Consider the following 26,293-nt stretch of genomic DNA (forward strand, 5'->3'; position numbering starts at 1 on the left):
CAGATTACGATAACACGTTTATTTTAATGATATTATATCGTTGAGATTCAAGTTCATAATTGAATACCACAAAGACTGGATTAATCTGATCCTATTAGGTCTCAAATGTGAAACGCAATGTGTCTTCAAACATCACTCTTTACATTATTTGACACTTTATCCATCCCGTCAATATCTAAATATCATTTGATATCCTTTTCCGTGATGCCCATCATTTTGCTGAGGCCGTTCAGTTATTCAATCCCCCATGTTGTCGAGCTCCTTAAGTGTTGTTCTCCTGCACAGTATTATCCCATTTCTTTTCTTGTTCATTTAGTTTTCCAACTCATTTGGGAAATTCTATCCGTAAACGAGCACTCTGACAAAAAAGCTGAAGCTGATACTGACCACATCAGTAGCTGGAACGTACATGAGGTAATATTTCTTCAAATCAGAGACAAACACAGAAACTAATACTGAAACTGCACTTCAGAATTCTAGAATGCCAGAATCATATAGAACACAAGAGGCACTGTGGCCTGTCATGGTTTTCCAGCCAAATATACATTAAATTTACATCAGTCCCACTTTCCAGCATTTGGACCATAGCCTTCAATGTTATAAAATTTCAAGTGCTCATCCAAGAACTTTTCTGAGTTTTCCATTCTGAATTGCAGGCTCCTATCATTCTCGAGGTGAGAAGATCTTGTCTTTTCTCCCCTCGAAACCTCCTGCCTTTCAGCCTCAAATGATGTTTCCTTGTCATTGGCCTTTGGACGAAATGGTGTCTCTGCTTTCTTTTCACCCTGTCCATGCCCCTCCCAGTCTAATAAACCCCTGTCCCATCTCTAAAGAAAGCAGCCTGTGCTTATCCAGCCTCCCTCTTCCCAGATAAACTCCCAAAGTCCAAGCAACGTTCTGGAAAATTCTTCAGTACTATCACATCCTCCCTGTGGTGCAATGACCAGAATTGTACACAATACTCCAACTGTGGCCTAACCAAAGACCTGTATAACGCCAACGTCACCTCCCTGCCCTTACAATCTTTACCTCAGCTAGTAAAGGCAACTGCCCCATGTGTCTTCTTAACTACTCCATTAACCTTATCTTTCAACTGCAGGGATCTGTTAACAAACTCCTCAAGATCTTTCCGTTTCTCTGAGCTTCTTCATGTCCCACCATTAAGTGAGTGCTCCCTTGTCTTGTTACTTCTGTCAACGTGCATCACTCACACTTAGCAGAATTAAATACCATCCCCTGCTGATCTGTCCATTTGATCAATCTGTCTGTATCTGTCTGTCACTTCAGGCTTTATTCCTCACTGAGCACTGTGTCAATATTTGTATCATCTACAAATTTGCCCATCATCCCCAGCTACACGCCGCCTGTGTCCACCTACACACAAACTGTCACACACACATTCTCCTTTTCACACTCGCACATGCACACACACTCTCTCACATACGCGCACACATACAAACACATGCATGCACACTCTCTAACACACGTGCACACGCACACATGTATCCACACAATGTACATACACACATGCACACCTTACGCACACCTGTTCGCACATGCACACATGTACACAACGCTCTCACACTCATACACTCACCCACTCTCTTTCTCACACACACCCACGCACACTCTCTCTCTCACATGCACGTATGCACACACTCTCTCTCACACACACACATATGCACTCACACATACACACACATGTACAGACACATACACACACAAACACACACACAAACTACAACGTCTTTTTAAGAATATCACAAGCAAGAAGCATCTGGCACTGACCCCTGTGGTACATCACTGGATATCAGCCTCTAACTGCACAAACAGTCTTCTACCAACATCTCTGAGTGGGCCAATATTTGAGCAAATTGACCAATTTAATCTGGATACCATGCACTTTTCCCTTCATTATCAATATCCCATGTGGGGCCTTGTCAAAGGCTTTGCAGAAATCCATGTAAACAACGTCATTTGCCCTGCCCTCATCCATAGACCTGGTCAACTCCACGAAAATCTCCACCACATTTGTTAAGCATGACCTTCCTCTGACAAGGCCACACTGACCATCCCTAACTGGCGGAAGCTTTTCCAGATGGATATTAAAATTCTCTCCTTCAGAATTTTCCACAATCTGTTCCCTAACACTGATGCTACGCTCACTGGTCTGTTACTCCTGGTCTGTCTCTGCCACCCTCCTTGAAAAGTGGAACCACATCAGCTGTCCTCCAGTCCTCTGGCACCTCCTCTGTGGGCAGTGAGGATTTAAACATTTGGGTCAGTGTCAGTGTAATTTCCTCCCTCGTCTCATTGGTTATAACTCCTCTGGAACTCAAGATTTGTCCATTTTGAAGCCCACCAAACATACGATACCTGTTCTGATCATGTATAAATCTGCTCAAGCGAGACTGAAAGCAAGGTGGTTTATTTTTGCAGTAACCCTTCCCAAAGCCGGTACCATCCTCCCTCCATAAAATGTTTCCTGAAATATGGCTTTCAAGCGCCAGTTCTTCAGCCAAATACATCTGTAAGTTGGTGTTCCAGATAGCGAGACTATGGGTCTGAGGGAGGCTCCCGGTTTATGAATTTTGGGTAATCCATAGAAGCCTGATGTGTTGGATCTGTCTGGTTTCATTTATTTGAAGTCATTCTTATTTATTTCTCCCGATTTGTGAAGTTTTTTTAGAAGGGCTGTGATTCGGTTCTCTTCTTGTGGGGTCGGGTCTATCGCCACTTGTTGGTAAGTGTTGACATCTGCAAGTAGTGTGTTCACTTTTTCAATGTAGTGTATTCGACTTAAATTGGCTGTCAAGTATCCTTTGCCTGCAGGTAGGATAACAATGTTTTTATCCTTTTTTTAAATCTTTCCATACTTACCTTTCTTGTGTATTGAGTGTGTTTCAATCATTTTGTCTGCTTACTGTTGGTGTGACTACGTCTCTGATTCAGAGAACTTGTTACTGTCATAATGCCAGAGATCAGTACAATGCAGAGCACCGAGTGTTACTCTCATTATGTGTTACTCTTATAATGCCAGAGTTTAGTATAATGCAGAACACAGTGTTACTTTCATAATGTGTTACTCTCATAATGACAAAGGTTCGAACAATGGAGTGTTCTGCGGTATGGGCGTTCTGTGAGCGGCTATTTGGGAGTGTTTCGATCCTTGTACTGATTTTACTTCCCCAGAGGTTCCTGATCTTTGATGTTGAGTGCTGTCTGAATGCTGATCCATTGCTGTGATATTTATATGGGTACATACATTCCAACAGTTCTAATGAGACTCGCTGTAGTTACATCGATGCAGTTCAAGACCTCACCAACCTTAACTCTTAACATACTGCGTACTGAACTGGGACAGTACGAGTTCCTAATGATATTAGTGTACGCAGTTACCATGTCCAAACTAACTATGTGTGTAGTTCCTCAAATGGGAGGAAAATAAATCTTTTGTCTGTAGCTCACAGGCCATCTGTGTTAACCAGTGATTGACTGGAATGTTCTGTACTGTTCATCCAGATCTCCAGGAATCAGTCTGAGTGAAGGATTTCCTGATTGTCGAATTGTATTGAATGGGGATCCAAATACGCCTGCTGAACCCTCAGATTTCTGTGGCCTCATGTTGCTGGTAGGATGGGTCATTGTAGATTTGTACTGAGTGGGGGGAATTGCTCTAATACGAAGTTATGACCCAGTTTTCTTGCTTTTCTGTGGATATCTACAAATGTAGCATTGTTGTACGTGTGGAGCCCTAACAGGACAATACCCATGATTCCAATTGCGAGTTTTACTGGGAATATCTTTCAGAATGTGATTTAGTGAGAGTCTTTCTATATGAATTTTACTGAGTGTGGGTGTGAGTTCCTAGCGTGTGTTATTAACAGCAGAGGAGCAAATTACCCCAGTGGTCTCAGAAAAGTAGGAGTGTCCCTAACAATGGAATTGAACCATTTATCGAGAACTGAATGAAATAGAATATCTGACCTCAGTGGGAACCAGGACCAGAACAATATGAGCCATGCAGTGCATCAATAATATTACAGTCCCCATTTCTGTTCTGCCCCATGATGGAGCTCTCAGTGTCGTTTGTAAATACATAATGGATTGCAAATGGGAAAATCGTCACAGCTGGTTCTATGTGTTTGATGCTAAGTTTACAATGTTTAATGTCCCAATTGGGATAAACAGATATGATGTTTTCATAACGTGTAAATGGTAGTGCAAAAATATCAATTCAATAAACTGAGTGATAGACATATTATGTTGACTCAAATAATATTCCTGGTACTGATTAATCTTCCAGCAAGGTGAGGACAAGTTGTGGGACATGGTTACGTTAATTTATTATCCATACATGAAAAAGGATTATGATAGAGCTGAAAGTGTTGACACTATTTCTCATCTATAACTGGTTCGATTTAGATGAACAATTTTTGAATCTGTAATGTATATTCTTTCCACAGTTAATTTTCTAGTGATTGCTGCTCTTCAGTTTGGGATGTGTATCTTCCTATCGAGGAAGGGGTTTTGAAAATGATGGTGCATCAATCAGATTTAAGGCAATGAATGTAGTTTTGCTCGCTGAGCTGGAAGTCTTTTCCGATATGTCTTCAATGTCGGAGAGAGTGGTTGGGGGTTCTGGACATGTTGTGTCAGCTTCGTTGCGTTGGTTGCTGAGAGATCATGGGACTGTGTTAATTGAGTACCTTTTTTGAGTACACTGTTCTGCTGATTTGTCTCTGTTCTTTATAGTTCCTCTGTGCTGCAGTGTGTGGTGGCTCGTTATGCTAATGTTCTAATGCAGCTTTGTTTGTGGAGGTTTCGATGATTGCTTCGCAGTTCAGTATTTGGTCTGTATGTGGGTTTTTCTTCCTGTAGACGCTGGTTTGAAGTTCCCCACTGGCTCTTCGCTCTACTGTGACGTCTAAGATTGGCAGTTTGTTGTTGTTTTCTTCCACTTTAGTGAATATTATGCCAGTAAAGGTATTATTGATGATCTTGAACGTTTCATCTAATTTATTTTGCTCAGTGATGGCAAAGGTCTCATCCATGTAGAGGACCCAAATGTTAGGTTTAATGATTGGCAGATCTGTTTGTTCGAGTCTCTGCATTACTGCCTCTGCTTTGAACCCTGACATCGGCGATCCAATCGGTGTTCCACTGGTTGTCTGTAGGCTTTCTTGTTGAAGGTGAAGTGGGTGGTAAGGCATAGGTCCACTAGCTTGACAATATTGTACTTGTTGGTGAATTTGGTGGTGTTGGGTATATGCGTCTTTGGGAATTATAGTGGTGTAGTCAGTGCTCCCTTGGCCAGGTTAATGTTGATGGACGTGAACAGGACTATTTTGTCAACTGAAACCATGATTGAATCCTCTTCTATTTTCGTGTATTTGACGGTCTTCAGAAATGCTTGGGTGGAGTGAATGGAATGGGGTGAGTCTTTTATGAAGTGTTTTAGTCTTTGCTGTAGTTCCTTGGCCAATCTGTAAATTGGTGTTCCAGGGAGCAAGACTATGGGTCTAAAGGGGGATCCTCGTTTGTGAATATGGAGTCATCCATAGAAGCGTGGTGTGTTGGATCCATCTAGTTTCATTTTTTAGAAGTCGGTCTTATTTATTTCTCCAGATTTCTGAAGTTCTTTTGAGTAGGGCTGTGATTTAGCTCTCCAGTTGTGGGGTCTGGTCTATCACCACTTGTTGGTAAGTGTTGGTGTATGTTAGTAGTGCATTCGCTTTCTCAATGTAGTCTCCATGATTTAAAATGATTGTCAAGCGCGATTTTTCTAGAGATAGAATAACAATGTTTTTAATAGTCTTTCTAGCGCTTCCTTTGTTGTGTATTGAGTACGTTTCCTTCTTATGTCCTGCTTAATGTTGGTGCGACTGTCTCTCTGATGGTTTGCTGGGTTTCTTTAGTGAGTTGCTTGTCTTTCAGTATTGTTTCTAATGCTGCGAAGAAATCTTTCTTGTCCGCATCTTGGCAGTTGTAATTAATCCCCCTACTCAGAAGGCATTTTCCGTATCTGTTAAGGGTCGGTCAGATAAGCTTTTTAATCCATGCTTCTGTGTTGACTGTGTTGTTCGTTTGTGTAAGTTTGTCTAGTTTTTCCAGCAGGACATTTTTTTTCATTTTCTGTGTATGTCGCTGTCTAATATCTATGGCTTGTTGGACTGTGTCTGTTCATTCATGGTGTGTTGCATCAGTGAGTAAAACAATTTCCCCCCCAAATTTCCCGATTGTATTTACGGAGTCTGTTGTGGGTATCATTAATCATTTCTCTAAGCATGGTGCGGCCGTTTTGCTTGGCCATTATCTTTGCTAGTGGTGTGTTATGGGGAGAATTGTATTTAAGACATTTAGGTAGTACCTGTTTCCTTAGGCATTCGTGCAGGAAGTACAACTATTCACAGGTGCCGCACTGTCGGTTGGCATTGGTTTACAATTTTCGTGCCAGTTTTTTCACATTGCACCCATAGCTCTCAACGAGTTTTGAGAAGTTTCGTAGTTCAGTTTGAGGTTCTGGATGTAGATATGCTTGCTGAGCTGGAAGGTTTGTTTTCAAACGTTTCGTCACCATACAAGTTAACATCATCATCTGGATGAAGTATTGGTGGCATTTTTTATTTTGCGCTTTAGTTTCCTTGGGTTGGTGACATCATTCCTGTGGTGATGACATTTTCGGTGGTGACGCCATTTCCTATTATTTTTCTCAGGGGTGGTATCGGAATCCAAGTCAATATGTTTGTCGATAGAGTTCCGTTTGTAATGCCATGCTTCTAGGAATTATCATTCATGTCTCTGTTTGGATTGTCCAAGGACAGATGTGTTGTTCCAGTCGAAGTGGTGTCCTTCTTCATCCGTATGTAAGGATACTAGTGAGAGAGGGTCATGTCGTTTTGTAGCTAGTTTTCCGTGTGTTTGTCCAATGTAGTGTTTGTTACAGTTTTTCCAAGGTATTTTGTGAATGACGTTCATTTTGCTTGTTTTCCGTATCGGGTCTTTCAAGTTCATTAACTGTTGTTTTAGTGTGTTGGTGGGTTTGTGGGATACCATGATGCCAAGAAGTCTGAGTCGTCTGGCAGTCATTGCCAAGATGCCTTTGATGTAGGAGAGAGTGGCTAGGGTTTCTGGACGTGTTGCATTCGCTTGTTTGGGTTTGTTGCTGAGAAATCGGCAGACTGTGATAATTGGGTAACCATTTAAGGCAATGTATATACTCATAGTAATAGGAATAAAAATGCCAGTTTCAACAAATAACTAACTTTAGTCCCTGCAGTATTATGACGATGGTATATTAATAGAGTAGAATTAAGAGGAAGAATATAGAACAGTTAATGTAGTGTTTTAACATATCATACAATTCTCCTCTATCACGATCTGTTCTAACCCTGAATGAGTATTCCACATTAATGCCAATCATTCCATTGCAACCTCTTTCTTGTGTGAAATAAGATTTCCATATTTGTGACATAAAGTCCTTTATCCTCTGTATACATCTGTACACTCTATGTCACTAATATAACTTACAAATCCCATTTCCAGAACGGTGAGCATTTCTCTTCTTTCTGTGTGATAATGACAGACGTTCTGGATCTGCCGGGAGCACAAATTCTGTTCTGCATTGCTTGTTTTTTGAACATTAGCCTCTGACCTTTCAACACAACCGTGTAGTTTTTTAAAATTCAATTGTGGTTTGGGGGTGTTGCTGGATGGGCCCAGCATTTATTGCTTGTCCCTCATTGACCTTGAGAATGTGATGGTGAGCTGCCTCCTTGCACCACTCCAGTCCTCCTGCTGTGGTGTCGAAGGGAGAGAATTCCCGGATTCTGACCCAGTGACAGTGAAGGAACGGCGAAATATTCCCACGTCAGGTGGTGAGTGCCTCGGAAAGGATCTTGAAGGTGGTGATGTGCCCAGGTATCTGCTGACCTTGTCTTTCTGGATGGAAGTTGTTGTGCGTTTGGAAGAAGCTGTCTGAGCATTTTGTGGTGAAGTTATGCAGTGCATCTTGTAGATGGTACATATTGCTATTACTGAGCATTGATAGTGGAGGCAGTAGATGCTTTTGGATTTGGTGCCAATCGATTGTTCTCAATGACATCAAGCTTCTTGAGTGTTATTGGAGCTGCACTCATCCAAGCAAGTGGGGAGTATACCATCACAATCCTGTGGGTTGTATGTCATCGACAGCTTTCAGGAAGTCAGGAGGTGAGTTACTTGCGGCTGTATTCCTAGTTTCTGACCTGTTCTTGTAGCCACTGAGTTTATGTATTAAATCCAGTTGAGTTTCTGGTCAATGGCAGTAAAGCAGCCAGTTTATCAAGCAGTTATCTTCGCAGTTTTATTCATTCCCGAGATGGAGCTAATTGCTTTCAATTCCTGTAAAATTTCGGGCTTGTGCTTCACAAGTTTATTCCAGACATCGTTACCGGGGGTTGGTCACTCCTAAGGCTCAGGACAAGGATAGATGGGTTACAGTTTGGAGGAAGAAAGAACCCAGACAGAGAGTGCAGCGATCCCCTGTGGACAATCCCCTCAGCAATAAATATACCGCTTTGGATACTGCTGGGGGGTGGGGGGGGGGGGGGGGGGATCACCTACCAGAGGAAAGCATTGCAGTCAATCCTCTGGCACTGAGCCTGACACTGTGGCAAAGAAGGAAAGGAGGCAGAATAGAAAAGTACTCGTGGTAGGGGACTCGATAGTTAGGGGAATCCACAGGAGATTTTGTGGTAAGGATCGGGATTCCCGGAAGGTATGTTGCCTCCCTGGTGCCACGGTCCAGGACATCTCCGATCGGGGGTATAAGGTTCTAAAAGGAGAGGGCGAGCAGCCAGAAATCGTGTTACATATTGGCACTAATGATATATCCAGAAAAAGGATCAAGGATATAAAAAGTGATTTCAGGGAGCTAGGATGGAAGCTGCAAAGCAGGACGAACAGAGTAGAGTTCTCTAGTTTACTACCGGTGCCATGAGATAGCGAGATGAGGAACAGGGAGCGGGCGCAGCTTAACACGTGGCTGCACAGCTGGTGGAGCAGGGAGGGCTTCAGATATGTAGATAATTGGGATGCCTTCTGGGGAAGGTGGACCTGTACAAGAAGGACGGGTTGCATCTGAACTGGAAGGGGACATCCAATGTCCTGGGTGGTAGGTTTGCTCAAGTATTTCGAGAGGGTTTAAACTGGTATGGCAGAGTGGTGGGAACGTGAGCTGTATACCGGAGGTGAGAGTTGATGCAGATGAGGCAATAGCAAGAGGTAGACCAGCTAGTGGGAAGGATTTTCCTGGGAAGGAACCAAGGGATCATTTAAAGTGTGTTTGCTTTAATGCAAGGAGTATCAGAAATAAAAGTGATGAACTTAGAGCATGGATCATAATGTTGTCGTCATAACAGAGACATGGGTTTCTCAGCGGCAGGAATGGTTGCTGGATGTTCCAGGGTTTAGAGCATTTAAGAAGAATAGGGAGGGGGGGAAATAGGAGAGGGTGCAGCACCACTAATCAGAGAGGATATCACAGATACAGAAGCTTCCATTGTCAAGGAAGATCTGCCTACCAAGTCATTATGGGTGGAAATTAGGAACAGCAAGGGAGCAGTCACCTCGTTAGGGGTTTACTACAGGCCCCCCAGGGAGATTGAAGAAAGCATAGGTCGGCAGATTTGGTAAAAGTGTGGACGGAGTAGGATTATTATAATGGGTGACTTTAACTTTCCCAATATTGATTGGAACCTCCTTTGAGCAGAAGATTTGAATGGAGCTGTTTTTGTAAGGTGTGTTCAGGAGGGTTTCCTAAATCAGTACGTTGACAGGCCAACGAGGGGAGAAGCCATTCTCGACTTGGTGCTCGGAAACGGGATGGGGCAGGTATCAGATCTTGTGGTGGGAGAGCATTTTGGTGATAGTGACGACAACTGCCTCACATTCTACATATAGCTATGGAGAAGGAGAGGATTAGGCAAAATGGGGGGATATTTAATTGAGGAAGAGGAAACTATGATGCGATTAGACATGAGTTAGGAAGCATGGATTGGGAGCAATTGTTCCATGGTAAAGGCACTATAGACATGTGGAGACTGTTTAACGAACAGTTGTTACAAGTGATGAATAAATATGTCTCTCTGAGACAGGCAAGGATTGGTAAGACAAAGGAACCTTGGATGACGAGAGCGGTGGAGCTTCTCGTCAAAAGGAAAAAGATAGCTTACATAAGGTGGAGGAGGCTAGGGTCAGGCTTAGCTCTAGAGGATTACAAGCAGGTGAGGAAGGAGCTCAAAAACGATCTGAGGAGAGTCAGAAGGGGGCACGAAAAAGGCTTGGGAAAACAGGTTGGGGAGAACACAAAAGCATTTTACACTTATGTGAGGAATAAAAGAATGGTCAAAGAAAGAGTAGGGCCGATCAGGGATAGCGTAGTGAATTTGTGTGTGGAGTCTGAGGAGATAGGGGAAGCCCTAAATGAGTTTTTTTGCTTCTGTCTTCACTAAAGAAACGAACTTTGTAGTGAATGAAACCTTTGAAGAGCAGGTGTGCATGCTGGAATGGATAGAGATAGAGGAAGCTGATGTACTGATAATTTTGTTAAACATTAAGATCGACAAGTCGCCAGTCCCGGAACAAATTTGTCCTCGGCTGCTTTGGGAAGTGAGAAATGCAATTGCTTCACCATTTGCGAAGGTCTTTGCATCCTCGCTCTCCACGGGAGTCATACTTGAGGACTGGAGAGGGGCAAATGTAATCCCTCTCTTCAAGAAAGGAAATAGGGAAATCCCCAGCAATTACAGACCAGTGAGTCTCACGTCTGTCGTCTTTAAAGTGTTAGAAAGGATTCTGAGGGATAGGATTTATGATCATCTGGAAGAGCATGGCTTGATTAAATGCAGTCAACGTGGCTTTGTGAGGGGCAGGTCATGCCTCACAAACCTTATCGAGGTCTTTGAGGATGTGACTAGAAACTTTGATGAGGATCGAGCTGTGGATGTAGTGTATATGGACTTCAGCAAGGCATTTGATATTGTTCCCCATGGTAGTCTCATTCAGAAGGTCAGGAAGAATCGGATACAGGGGAACTTAACTGTATGGATACAGAATTGGCTGGCCAACAGAAGACAGTGAGTGGTAGTAGAAGGAAAATATTCTGCCTCGAAGTCTGTGGTGAGTGGTGTTTCACAGGGCTCTGTCCTTGGGCCTCTACTATTTGTAATTTTTACTAATGACTTGAATGAGGGGATTGAAGGATGGGTCAGCAGGTTTGCAGACGACACAAAGGTTGGAGGTGTCGTTGACAGTATATAGGGCTGTTGTCGGCTGCAGCAGGACATTGACAGGATGCAGAGATGGGCTGAGAGGTGGCAGATGGAGTTCAATCTGGATAAACGTGAGGTCCAATCCCGACTCCGATACCCCCATCCAGTCACTATAAAGGCTAGCACGCCATTAACTTTCTTAGCTGCCTGCTGCCCCTCCATGCCATGCTTCAGAAAATGCTCCATCATGACACGCTGGTCGCATTGCACCTCGCTTTTTCCTAAACTGCCACCATTCAGATCACAATCTGCCTTTCGGTTCTTGTGACCGAAGTGGATAACCACACATTTATCCACATTATGTTGCATTTGGCAAGTATTAACCCACTCAGCCAGTCTGTCCAATTCACCCTGCAGCTTCTTAGCATCCTCCTCGCAGCACACACTGCCACCCAGCTCAGTTCCGTCTGCACATTTGGAGATATTGCATTCAATTCCTTCTTCCAAATGGTTCATGTATATTGTGAACAGCCGCGGTCCCAGCACTGAACCCTGTGGTGCCCCGCTCCTCACTGCCTGCTGCTTTGTAAAGGGACCGCTTATTCCAGCTCTTTGCTTGCTGGTTGACAACCAGTTCTCGATCTACCTCAGTACACTACCTCTGATACTGCGAGCATTAATTTTCCTCACTAATCTCTTGTGTGGAAACTTGTCAAAAGCCTTTTGAACATCCAGATCCACATCATTCACTGATTTCCCCCTTGTCACCAAGTAGAAATATCCAAGGTGAACGGATTTGAGGACATCAGCTCCCTCAGTGGATAATGTGTGCCACAGCTTATTTTGCCAGGTCCAATGAGTTTCCTAACTCCTGATGCTCTCAAAGCTAGAAGACAGATTATTTTACCTTGATTGTGTTAAATCTTGATTGTGATTAGGATCCAACTTGGGACATGGGGTTGGATTCACGACTGAATATTTCCATGGTTCAGATTATCAGGACTTTCGGAGGGAGACATTCAATGCCCGATCAGTTGTTTACCTACATGGTGGAGGCCACAATGTGGAGTGATTGAACAGTAGGTCATGTGGTAAGGTGTACACTTCTGGAGGCAATCACAACTATGGAGGCTTCAAAACTGAATGAATATATTTTGCAGTCAATGCCTGTGTTGGCTGTCTCCTGATTGCTGGTGTCTTTGTGTAACTGTTCTGGTCTTATGAAAAACTCACTTCAGTCAGAGTAACCAACAAAGCAGGTGAAGACAACCACTGTTGAACCCCCCCAAAAAAATTGTGTACATGACAGTACTTCTGAGAATAATCTGCTGCTCATGCTCTTCCCTATATGATTTTTGAAGTGAAAATGATTTGTTTATGGAGGGTTTGTTGCTCTGCATCAGATTAATTAAACTTCATATGATATGGAACTATAATTGACTTTGCGTGACAATCCATCACTTACAACCAGTGGACAATCACTGAGAATGTTTAATCAGTAACTTTACATCTCATTTTCTGCCTCTCTCTCTTACAGTTAGTCTAGTTACGATTGCACTTTTGTCTTGCAGCAACTGTCGTCTTTCTAAATGTGCCACTCGCTATCTGATGGCCATGGCTACATCTGATCTACTCTTCATTATATTTCACATATTACTTTATCAGTTTGCTTATTATTATTATCCACGGTATTTCCTGGACATCACTCCTGTCTGTAGTGTTATCTATGCTGTGAACCGTGTGACTATTGATTGTTCTGTTTGGTTCACTGTCGCTTTTTCTTTTGATTGATTTGTCACCATTTTTTACATCAAATGAATTCTCAGTATTGCACAGAGAAAACTGCAACGAAGGTTCTCGCAACAATCTGTATTTTCTTTTCTTTGAAGAACATTCCCACCTATTATCGATTTACACCCTGGAAAGATTATCGACAATGTTCCGTGGTACTGTTATAACAGCTATAGCTATTATTATGACAGTTGCTGGACAAGCTTTAAGCATTTCGAAAACATTTTAACACCATTACTCCCATTCACTGGCATTCTCTTCCTGAACATTCTGACTGTCAGATATATCATTGAGGCCATTCAGATGCGTCAGGGGCTTAGGGGTCAGAGAAAAACAGAGAATGACTCGGAGGTAGACAGCAGACAGAATTCTGTGACTTTACTCTTTGCTATATCAGCCAGCTTCATCCTTCTCTGGTTGGGGTATATTTTATTTTTCTTTCAAGGTGGTTATTCCTTGGGTTCCGCTGCTTCTCGTCTCTTTGAACAAGTTGCAGATATGCTACGGAACCTAAACTGCTGCACAAATGCAATTATTTATGTGGTAACACAGAAGAAGTTCAGAGACCAGTTAAAGTATGCAGTGAAATATCCCATTATAAAAATAACTCAACTGATGAATAAATCCAAGAAACTTAGAGACAACGTGAGATGCAGCAGAGAATGGAACGAGGAGTCCACGTGAGGAATGGACTGAAAGGAGGATGAGGAGCATCATGATACCACTCCTTTTTTTGTAAGTATATTTATTAGCAACTTTTTTAACTTTACAAGCATATAAAATTATTGAAAAATACCATCAATAACAACTATCAGAATAATAAAAAGAAAAAAACACAAATAACAATACAACTACTGTCTCCTAACTATTAACCTGCCCTCTAATACAAAGCAAACCCTTACACTGTGCAAAGTAACAACATAAAAAAGAAAAGCAAAACAAAAAAAACCTCACAAAATACAGAACAGCTATGCTCGGTGCAAAGCTCCCAAACAGAGGAATGGAAATATTGTCTATACATGCGCATTAACTCAGGAGACCCCCTCCAGGTCCCAGGGCTTGACAAATCTAAACATCCTGGTTAAACAAACGCCCTAGTTAAGACAACTGACAAATCTATTTCCAAATAACTCAAATAGGGCTTCCTTGTCTTATAAAAATGATCTGTTGTGTGGTGCACCATGTTTGTAAAAACGTCCAAGGGAATGTTCTCCATAATTAATTTCTGCCATCCCAGCAAGCCTGGCGGGTTCTCAGACATCCAAATCATCAGAATATTCAGTATGCAAGAATATTAAATAGTTTCTTCCAATGCCCGTTTAAAGTTGGTAAATTCGGTAGACCTAAGAGGAGAGATGTCGGGTCTACATTGACTTCAGTCCTCAATACCCTCCCTATCTCTCCCACCACAGCGCTCCAGTAAATACGGAGCCTGTGACATGTATGGAAGCATTGGGTAATAGTACCTACACTTATTTTACATTTGGGTACAATGAAGATGCCACTTTTTAAAACTTTACCAGACAGTTCTCGCATCTTTCAGAAGAGATCTCCAATTCTAGCTCTTGCTCGCAGACCTCACATAACCAGTTAATATCATGCCAGGCCCTGCCACCCAGCAGGCGATAGAGGGCACTAACCAAAAGGGTGCTTGTGGAACGAAGCAACAACCTCTCTGTATCGGGTTTATAGAGCTGAGTGAGAAACGTAGTCTTCTTCTGGATGAAATCCCTAACCTGAAAAAAAAGGTCTCTGCTGGGTCATCCGTATTTGCAGCTCAGTTGCTCAAAAGACATCATAACCTCCCCCTGAAACAAGTCTCCCAAACTAGCAACTACTCTCGCTGCCCATAGTTTGAGCCCTGAGTCCATCATCATGCCAACTATAGGTGTAAGTGTCGAAGTCTTGGATAAACAACTCTCACTCTGACGCATCGTCTTCCAAGCCTTGACTGTTCTAATGACAATCGGGTTCCAGCAGTGGTCCATTACTGTCCTCATCCTATCCACGAACAACAGGTTAATAAGAGGGCAGGTTGCTTGGGAGGCCTCAATATCCAGCCATATTGAGTTTGAATCATTACCTACCCAATCGCAAAAGACAGCAGGGAACTCCATTGGTACCTTCTGATGTCTGGGAAATCAAATCGTCCCCATTCTTGAAGCAACTGTAATTAACTATGTTGAGGGGCCGCCTACGATGCCAGACAAAGGGACCAAACTACCCCGTGAGTTTCCGCAGCGTTGACCTGGGAAACATTATAGGGAGCATACGCATGGGATAAATCAAACGAGGAAGAACATTCATCTAAATGAGAGATATTCGGCCCATGCATGAAATTGGAAGAGCCTCTCATATCTGGAGATGTCACCTCGTATTGTCGAGCATGTGAGCAAAGTTATTCCGAAATAACAGATCAAACTTGGGGATAATAAAAATACATAGATATTGGAACCCTGCCCGTGACCACATAAAAGGGAACTTCAGGCCACTTCAACTTCTGGCACATCCTTAAGGTTCCCCAAAGGCATAGTCTCCAATTTTGCAAAGTTAATCTTATATCCTGAAATAGCCGCAAATATATTGATACCTTGTATCAAATGGGATACGGAGGTCATCGGGTTTGATAAAAACAGAAGGACACCATCCGCCTACAATGTAATCTTGTGTGCCCTCGATCCCACTTCTGGAACGGTTATGTGGACGTTCTGACGAATGGCCACTGCCAGCAGCTCTATCACCAACGTAAACAATAACAGTGAGAGGGGGCAGCCTTGCCAACTACCCCTACCAATCCTAAAATTCCCAGACTTCACCCCGTTGGTGATGACCACGGCCAGAGGGTGGCAATATAAACCCTCTACCCACCTAGCAAAGACTCCACTCAACCCAACCTGTCCTAAGACATAACAAAGATACGGCCATTCCACCCAGTCAACTGTTTTCTCTGCATCTAAGGAAATCACCAACCCCTGGATTGATCATTGCTGACAAACTTGGACCACATTCAGCAACCTTCTGATATTATTAGAGGACCTGAGGCCTGTTATAAATCCTGTCTGCTCCTCTTTAATAATATGGGGCAACACCCTTTCCAATCTCAGCGCCAGGATCTTGGACAGAATCTTGAAATCTGAAATTAATAGAAAGATGGGCCTGTATGAGGCACAATCCTCAGGAATCTTCCCCTTCTTAAGAATTAAGGAAATATTAGCTTATCTCAAAGATGGTTTTAGCCATTCATGCATATAAGAGTGATTGTACATCTCCAACATCGGCCCTGACAGAATCCCTATAAACTCCTTAAAGAACTCACATGGAAGACCATCAGGGCCAGGCGCTTTCCCACTCTGAAGTTGCCTACCTGCCTCCTGTATTTCCTGAACTGTCAAGGGGGCATTAAGGAGAGAGGCCTGTTCCAAGGTTACCCCTGGGATGTCCAGGTTCTTAAAAAAAGTCTCCATTTTCGCCCTACTGTCGTCGCAACTTTCAGACCAATACAACTTAGAGTAAAAGCCATGAGAAGCTTCATTAATCTTTTTATCATTATGTGTAAGGACCCCGGCGCTGTCTCTGATTGCAGTATGGATTGGGGAGCACGCTTTCTCGTAGTCAGGTACGCTAACTACTTCCCTGGCCTATCCCCATATTCGAACAGCCTTTGTCAAGCGAAAGCAAGTCATTCCTTCGTGTTTTGTGTCAGTATTGAATTCAAGGCAGCCCGAAGGGCTATGGTCCACTGTAGCTTAGTCACCGAAGGCCACACAAAATGTGCCAACTCCGTGGCTTTCACGCACGTCAAAAGTAGACGTTGCTGTTCCTCCTTCTGTCATTTCCAGCAAGCCAAATAGGAAATGGCTAATCCCCTAGCAAAGGCCTTAGCAGTCTCCCATAGCATACACGGACTACTAGCCATGCCTGAGTTGGTAGCGAAGAATTCCTGAAACTCATTAAAAACGTAGTCCACAAATTTGGAATCCTGAAAGATAAATGTGTCCCAACACCTGTTCTGCAAACCTAGCTATTCACTCTTGGCCTTAAAGTCCAAATATACTGTCGCGTGATCAGAGATAGCTATATTCCCAATTTTACAACCTCTAATCGAAATCAGAAGGGCCGAGGGACCCAGAAAGAGGTCAATCCTTGTGTGACATTTACGTGGGTTTGAAAAAAAGGTGAAGTCCCTGCCAGTAGGGTGAAGACATCTCCAAATATCCGCCAGCCCCAACTCCTCACATAAGTCAACCACCTGCTTGGCCCATGAAGAAATAGTTGGGGACCCACAAGGCATAGTGTCCACTGTAGAATGCCATAGACAATTAAATTCTCCTCTAATAATAATGTGCCATGTTCCAAAAGCATTCAACTTAGAGGAAGCATGAATCAAAAATTTGAGGGGCTATGCCGGAGGGCAGTAGATGTTCAAAATGCCATATTCCTCCCCATGTATCATGGCTTTAAGTATTACAAACCGTCCCTGCTCATCTTTCACCTGCTCTAATAATGTGAACGGAAGATTTTTCAAGATAAGTATCACCACTCCCCTACTTTTAGTAGTAAAGGATGAAAAGAATACCCGCGCAACCCCCCCCCCCCCCCCCCCGTTGTAATTTCAGGTGTTCCCCATCATCAAGATGGGTTTCCTGCAACAAAGCGATCGCAACCCTTTCCCTCTTAAGGCGAGACAACATTTTTTACCTTTTCATAGTCTAATGACTTCCCTTAATGTTCCAGGTGCACCATTTAAGAAGACACTTAACCATATCCCCTTTCAGACATCCTTGAACTCCTCGGAGGGAGAACCCTGCTTACAAAGCACCAAGCATAAGTTAATAAAGACTCATAGAATCGAAAATCTATATATACAAAAAACACTCTATCTTAACTATAAACAACTATTACTCCAAAAAACTTCAAAGAAAACCAACTATTAAACCTTGAATGTAAGACACTTCACCTAGCCCATAGGGGGCACTCACCCTACCCATCCCCTCCTTCACAGCTCCTTCAAACCCGGACTATGTCCCAGCCTTAGACCAGAAAATTAAAACAAGGAGATGACCCTTAAATCAACAGAAGAAAAAAGATAAAGTCAGGATAAGCAGTCCACCCATCCCTGGCTTCATGTCACCCTACCTGTTACTAAAAGAGAAGCAGAACAATCAAAAAAAAAGTGAGAGAGACAAGAAGGAACATCCACAAAATTTCCCATCAGAAATCCAGTTATTAGAAAAAGGAACAAATTATTCCAAAATCCATTCCCCCCTTTCCAAAAAGGAAATTATTAGGGGGAAAGAAAAGAATAAAAAATAGAAAGGGAAAATATGGGGAAAGATAGAAAAGAGAACAAACATTAACCATATTCTTCAGGCCAATCAGTCCACAAAGTTCTTAGCTTTATCCGCTGAGTCAAATGCATAAACTGAGTCCTCGTGGCTGAAACAAAGTACTGCGTGGTATCTCATGGAGTACTCGATGCCCATGTTCCTCAGCCTCTTTTTAACTTAATTGGAAGATTTCCTCTTCCGAATTACAGCTGCAGAGAAATCTTGGAATAACATGATTTTTCACTCCCTGTACAGCAGTGCCTGCATATCTTTTCTCAGGGATCTGGAAGCTTTTATGACTTTTTGCTTGTCCTCATATGAGTGGAAGTGCACTAGGAGCGAACGGGGGCGCTGCATTGGACCTGACCTGTACACTGTTACCCGATAAGTCCTTTCAATCTGAAGCCTGCTGGACTCGATGTGAAGGCCCAAAATCTTTGGCAGCCAGCTTTCAAAGAAAGTGACTGGCTGCCCACCTTCCTCACCTTCAGGGAACCCAACAATTCGGAGATTTATCCTGCAACCTCGATTTTTGAGGTCGTCGATATGGTCGCGCAAGGCCCGCAATTTTCGTTCCAGCACCTGGATGCGACTGGATGAGGACTCAATCACAGCTTCCGAAGCCTTAGTTCTACCCTCTACCTCCTCCAGCCCCTCCCTCAGGCCCTGGTTCTCCTGCTCATGCTTCTGAAGCATGGATGCGATAGGTTGGACCTGGGCACGAATCTCCCCACGGATTTCCTCAATCGCAGCCCCAACTTTCAAAGTAAGTCTCTCCATTGCCGCAGCCAATTCCTGTGAGACTGTCAGGTGTCTGGGGGACTCAGGACAGGCTGCTCCTGCAGTCTCTGGTGTGGTAGGTGGTGCAGGGGAGTGTCCTCCCTGCTGCTGTTTGATTTAGATTAGATTACAGTGTGGAAACAGGCCCTTCGGCTCAACAAGTCCACACCGACCCGCCGAAGCGAAACCCACCCATACCCCTACATTTACCGCTTACCTAACACTACGGGCAATTTAGTATGGCCAATTCACCTGACCCTGCACATCTTAGGACTGTGGGAGCAAACCGGAGCACCCGGAGGAAACCCACGCAGACACGGAGAACGTGCAAACTCCACACAGTCAGTCACCTGAGGCGGGAATTGAACCCGGGTCTCTGGCGCTGTGAGGCAGCAGTGCTAACCACCGTGCCGCCGTGCCGTTTGTTTGGTCCTTTTCCCTTTGGCATCCTTCCCACTCCAAATATTTACAAATATGTGTTTTGTAAGGTTTTAAACTAATAACTCCACCACATAATTTGGCTAGGGATGGCAAGAAAACATTAACATGCCTTGGTTGTTAGGCAGAGCTGGCCACAACAGTTCTACAGAATCACCACCATTTGTTGAGTCTCCATGACACTCCTTTTTAAATGATCCAGGTATGTCTCCATCTGAGGAGCAGAATAAACGAGTCTGCAGCAGTAAAGCCAGCATAAAGTGCTGTTAGCAATGAGCTGAACAACAAAAACATCACCGGTAGAGGAATTGGACATTAACAAAAAAAGCATTCATCCCAAGCAATCCATTCCCAGTGAGTGAGCTAGATTGTTAAAGGAAAGGAAATGGAGGAAAGGATCATGGTTGCTTGCAGGTCAATGTGGGAAACGCAACAACAAGATTCCCTGCACACTTCCTCATGGAGTTCTCTGATCCACACATCGTGACAAACGTTAACAACAAGGTTTCTATTATAAAGAATAAATAACGTACTGTAAAAAGCCTGTATCTTTGATTACAAATGTATTTCCAGCAATACTCTGTCGGTTCCCAATCAGTTCCCACGGCCAGACGCTGATATCACTCCCTTTCTTTATTCGCTTCTTTCCACCAATCCGCTGCTGTGTTGATGGGGAATCCAAGGCCCAAACAGAAAACCAAAGCACGAGAATGGGGTCGGTTGTGGGAGATGTGCCGACGTCGTCAGTGCTTCCATGAAAATGTTTTGTGAATCTCATTGACTACATCGAGCTCAGCAAGAACTGACTCTGGATGAACCCTGTTTGCTTGTAGCTTGATATTGGAGCTTGAAGTCAATGCAGAAAGATACTTGCATCATCACCAAAATTTATTGTTTCCATTTGGAACACAGCTCCGAACCCCAACCCTGCCTCAGTTTATAATTGCTGAATCAATCATTCAATCCATTGTTACCTCGGGCCCCTTGTAATCCAGCGCCACATCCGCCTGACACAAGATTATAAACGCCACATATTGACTCTGTACAAATTTCTTCCACCCTCCGGGTTTGTTTTATCAACAAATCATATTTTCTGACCATTCACTCATCAGAGTGATCTACACAGGCATGTTGACCTCCAGATTCTCGATTTTAAATTCTCACTCATCTATTCAAAATGTGTCAAAGTCATCCATTGAATAATTTGCTTTCTTGGACTGCTGTAAATCTTGCCCTGTAAAGTCTTCCTGCAAGTGTTACATGTTCTGCTGTGGTGTAATATTACCAGCTGGTGTGATGGTCAAAGAAATGACAGATTTCATAGAATTAGATCAAGGAGTCATAGTCATCCAGATGTTCTGCACGGAAACAGACCCCTCGATCCAACTCGTCCATGCCGACCATTTATCCGAACCGAATCCAATCCCATTTGCCAACACTTGGCCCATATCCCTCTCAACCCTTCTTATTTCAGATACCCATCCAGATGCCTTTTAAATGTTGTACTGTATCAGCCTTCATCATTTCATCTGGCAGCTCATTCCACACAAGCAGCACTTTCTTTGAGAAAACTTTGTCCCTTTAGTTCCTTTAAATTTTTCGCTTCTCAGCCTAAACCTATGCCTTCTCGTTCTGGACTCCCCCGCCCCAGGGAAAATATCTTGTCTATTTACCCTATCCATGTCCCCCATGATATAAAAAAAAACGTTGGATGGGCCACCCCTCAGCGATAGTTCGATAGTCCATGGAAAACATCCCCTGACTATTCAGCCTCTCCTTGTGGCTCAAATGTGTCAAGACTCATCTTCCACATTCAGGCCCTGCAACCACGCGAATTTAATGTTGATTGCACCAGTTTCCTCATCCCCCCACCCCTCACCCAATCCCTGTCCCAAGCCTCCAACTCAGCACTGCCCTCTTGAATTGTCCTACCTTTCCATCTTCCTTCCCATCTCTCTGCTCCATCCTCCTCTCTGGCCTATCAACGTCTCCCACAGCTTCCTTCACCTAGCCCCCATCCTCCTCCCATTTATGTCTCAGCACCCCCGGCCCACAAGCCTCATTCCTGATAAAGGGCTTATGCCGGAAACGTCGATTCTCCTGTTTCATGGATGCTGCCTGACCGATTGTGCTTTTCCAGCACTACACATTCGACAACAATATTTATTTCCCCTGAGATGTCGAATACCTATTTCTTTCTCAACAGTCACAATTGACGCAAAATATTCATTTAATATCTGTCCCATCCCGTCAACTTCAACACAAAGCCAACTTTATTGATTCTCAGAGAGGTCTACTCTCTGTCAATTTGCTCTCTTACTCTTCGTGGATTTGCAGAATGTTTTTTGGATAATCGGTAACCTTATCTAGCAAAGGTATCTCATACCGTCTTTGCCTTCATGGTTTCCTTCTTAAGAGTGCCGCTACACGCTTTAAACTCGGCAAGAGATTGAGTTGATCCCAATTGTCTATATCTGATCTTTGATTCATTTTTATTCTTGACAAGAACATTAATATTTGTATTCCTCCCCGTTTCCTAACCTTCTTAACCTTACCGTTCACTCCCACAGTAACATAACGTTTCTGAATTCTCATTATCACATGATTAGAGGCCACCTATTTGGCAGTCATCATTTTATTTGTGACAGTTTACTCCAATCAACTTTTCAAAGCTCATTTTTATTAGCTTAAAATGTGCCTTGCTCCAATTAAAATCTTAAACTTTATTGGAAGACGTATCTATTTCCATAACTGTTTCAAAACTGATCGTATTATGTTCATTAGTTGCATGTTCCCCTAGTAACACTTCAGTCACTTGTCTTGCCTTTTTTTCCGAAAAGCCATTATAATAGCTCCATAGCTCAGGGGTTAGTACTGTCGCCTCAAAGGAAGAGAAACAAACGTTCGATTCTAACTTTTTATGGGGTTTGCACATGTTCCCTGTATCTGCTTGGGTATCCTCCAGGTGCTGTAGATTGCTTCCACAGGCCAAAGCTGTGTCAATTAGGTTGGTTGGTCATGCCAAATTACAACATGGTGTCCATAGATGAGTAGTTTGGTATGTTAGCCACGCTAAATTACACCAAAGTATCTACGGATGTGTTGGTTGGTTGTGTCTGCCATGCTAAATTAAAACATAGTGTCCACGGATGTGCCGATTGGGTAGATTAGCCATGCTAAATTGCACCATTGTATCCCATGGATGTGCAGGTTGGGTGCATTAGCTATGCTACATTACACCATAGTGTCCACAGACGTGTAGGTTGGGTGTGTTAGCCGTGCTAAATAACCTTGTAGTGTCCACAGATGTATAGGATCATTGTGTTGTCCATACTAAATTACATCGTAGTGTCAACGGATATGTAGGTTGATTGCATTAGCTATGGCTAATTACACCGTAGTAACCACGGACGTGTAGGTTGGGTGTGTTAGCCATGCTAAATTATGCCACAGTCCCCATAGGGGCGGCACGGTGACTCAGTGGTTACCACTGCTGCCTCACAGTACCAGAAGACCTGGTTCGATTCTAGCCTCAGGCGACGATTTGTGTGGAGGGCCTGTTTCCACGCTAGGGAATCTAAAAAAAAGATGTGTCCATAGTGTCAATAGATGAGTAGTTTGGTGCGTTAGCCATGCTAAATTACACCATAGTTTTCACAAATGTGTTTTTGGGTTTTTTGGCCATGCTAAATTACACCAAAGATTCCACGAATGTGTAGGTTGGGTAAGTTAGCCATGCTAAATTCAACCATAGTGTCCACGGATGAGTTGCTTGAGTGTGTTAGCCATGCTAACTTATACCATGGTGTCCACAGATGTGTAAGTTGGGTGTGTAAGCCATGCTAAATTAAACCACAGTGTCCATGGACGTGCACGTTGAGTGCAATAGCCACGCTATATTAAACCATAGTGTCCACGGATGTGTAGGTTGTGCGTGCTAGCCAAGCAAAATTACACTATAGTTTCTCGGGTGTTCAGGTTTAGTATGTTAGCCATGTTAAATTACACAATCGTGTCTACGGATGTGCAGGTGGGTATTTAAGGCATGCTAAATTACACAATTGTGTCGACGGATGTGTTTTTGGGTACGTTAACCGTGCCAAATTACACAACAGAGTCCACAGATATGGAGGTTGAGTGTGTTAGACAATCAAAGTTACACCATGCTGTCCACGGATGTGTAGGTTGGATGTGTTAGCCATACCACACTACAACATAGTGTGCACAGATGTATAGGTTGGGTGTGTTGGTCATGCTAAATTACACACTAGTCTCCACAGATGTGTAGGATCAGCTGTTAGCCTTGCTAAATTAGACCACGGTGTGAACAGATGGGAAGATTGGGTTTGTTTGCAAAGCTAAATGACACAATAGTGCCCACAGATGCGTAGAATGAGTGTGTTAGCCATGATAACGTACAACATAGCATCCACAGATGTGTATGTTCGCAGTGTTAGCCATGCTAAACGACACTATCAAGTCCATGGATGTATACGGTGGGTGTGTTAGCCATGCTAAATTACACCATAGTGTCGAAGGTTTTGTAGATTCGGTGGATTAGTCATGCTAATTTTTTGCCATACTGTACACAGATGTGAAGGGCTTGTGTGTTTGCCACGCTAAATTATACCACAGAGTCCATGGATATGTCATTTCACTTTGTTAGCCATGTTAAATCACTGCATAGTTTCCACGGATGTGTTGATTGGTTGTGACATCCACGCTAAAGTACACTATTGAGTCCACGGATGTGTAGATTTGGTGTGTTAGCCATGTTCAATTACACCATAGTGTGCATACATGTGTAGGTTGGGTGCATTAGCTTTGCTAAGTTACACAATAGTGTCGGTGGGGATGGTGTTGGACGGGGAGGGGCTTAGCTGGAAGGGGATTGGGGACTGTGCTGGATGGGAATGCGGGTCGGTGTTGGAAGGGGATGGGGTGGCAATGGAAGGGGGCGGGGCAGAGTTGAAGGGGGTTGGGCAGGGTTGAATGGTGTTTGGGGTGGTGATGGAAAGGGTTGGGGCTGGGGCTGGATTGGCGCAGAGGGCATTATTGTAAGGGGTTGAAGGGCAGCAATGGACAGGGTGGGAGCAGTATTGGACGGGGCATGGGGCGATGTTGGATGGTGTGGGGTGCGATGTTGGATGTGGTGGGGACAGTGTTAGATGGGGTGGCGTCGGTATTAGACAGGGTGGTGGTCGGTTTTGGATGGGGCAGGGGCAGTCATGAGATGTTGGACGGGGTGTGGTGCGGGATTGGACTGGTTGGGGAATGGTGTTGGACGGGCCGGGAGGCAGTTTTTGATGGGATGGGAGTGACAATGGACAGAGATGGGGCGGAGTTGGATGCAGGTGGGGCCGGTGTTGTATGGGAGTGTGGCGCGGTGGTGGACTGGGTTTGGGGATGGAGTTGTATGGGGCGGTGTTGGATGGGGGCAGGGGTGGTGTTGGACATTGGCATGGATGGGTGGGCGGGTCATTGGATGGGGCGTGGAGTCAGTGTTGCACACGGGTAAGTGTTGGTGCTGGACAGGATGGGGAGAGGACGGGGTGGCAATGTTGGACAGGGGTCGGCGGTGGTGTTGTTCCACGTTTGGAGATGGTGTTCGACAGGGCAGGGTGCGGTATTGGGTGAGGACGGGGTAGGGGGCGGAGTTGGACCAGTGTGGAGGGGTAGAACTGGACAGGGTTTGGGGTCGGTGATGGACAGGGCAGCGAGGCAGTATTGTATAGGGGTTGGAGGGTGCTTTGTTTGATGGGGATGGGGAGTGGAGTTAGATGGGGGTGTGAGGGCGGGTTGGGCAAGGGTGTGGGGGTGGTGTAAGACGAGGTGTGGTCGCACGATGTAGGACGAGGCGTGGTCGGTGTTTGGCGAGGTGGGGGCGTTGGTGTTAGATGTGGTGGGGTGTCGGTGTTTGATGGGGCGGTGGTGGTCTTGGATGTGTGATGGGGTAGTTTGGATAGGGAGCAGTAAGGCGGAGTTGGACGGGGGTGGGGGCAGTGTTTGATGGGGCGGGGCAGCGGAGATGTACAGGAACAGATGGAGGTGTTGGACAAGGCAGGGGGCAGTGTTGGACGGGGATGGTAACGGTTTTGGATGGGGTGAGGGACGGTGTTGAATGGGATGGGGGATGTGAGTGCGAGTTTGGATGCATGTTGTAGCCGTGTTGCATGGTGGTGGGGCGTCGGTGGGGGTGTGGTGGCTTTGGATGGTAGCAGGTGATACTTTTGGACAAGGGGCGTGGGATCAGTGTTGGACAGAGGTAAGGGTCGGTGCTGGATGAGGCGGTGGTGGGGAAGCAGTGTTGGACGGGGTGGGGGGCGGTATTGGACTGGTTTGGGAGTTGGATTCGCACGGGGCGGGAGCGGTGCTGAGCAAGACGTGAGTGTGTCGGTTTTGGACAGGGTGGGGGATGATGTTGGACAGGTTGGGGTTCGGTTTTTGACAGGGGCAGAGGGCATGTTGGATGGGGGTGGGTCGGTGTTAGACGGGTGTTGGGGTTTGGTATTGGACGGGGGTGTGGGCGGTGTTGAACCAGGGAGTGGGGGGGTTTGTAGGGCCTGAAGTCAGTGTTGGACGGGGGAGGGGGAATTGGTGTTGAACGTGGGCGGGGAGCGGTGATGGACAAGGATGGGATGTGCGGTGTTGGACAGGGGAGGAGGGCTGTGTTGGTCATGGCAGGGGCGGTAATGGATGGGTGCA

Source organism: Chiloscyllium plagiosum, unplaced genomic scaffold, assembly GCF_037043375.1.
Source record: "Chiloscyllium plagiosum isolate Xiang-an unplaced genomic scaffold, Cpla_swu_hap1 HiC_scaffold_45, whole genome shotgun sequence".
Lineage (NCBI taxonomy): Eukaryota > Metazoa > Chordata > Chondrichthyes > Orectolobiformes > Hemiscylliidae > Chiloscyllium > Chiloscyllium plagiosum.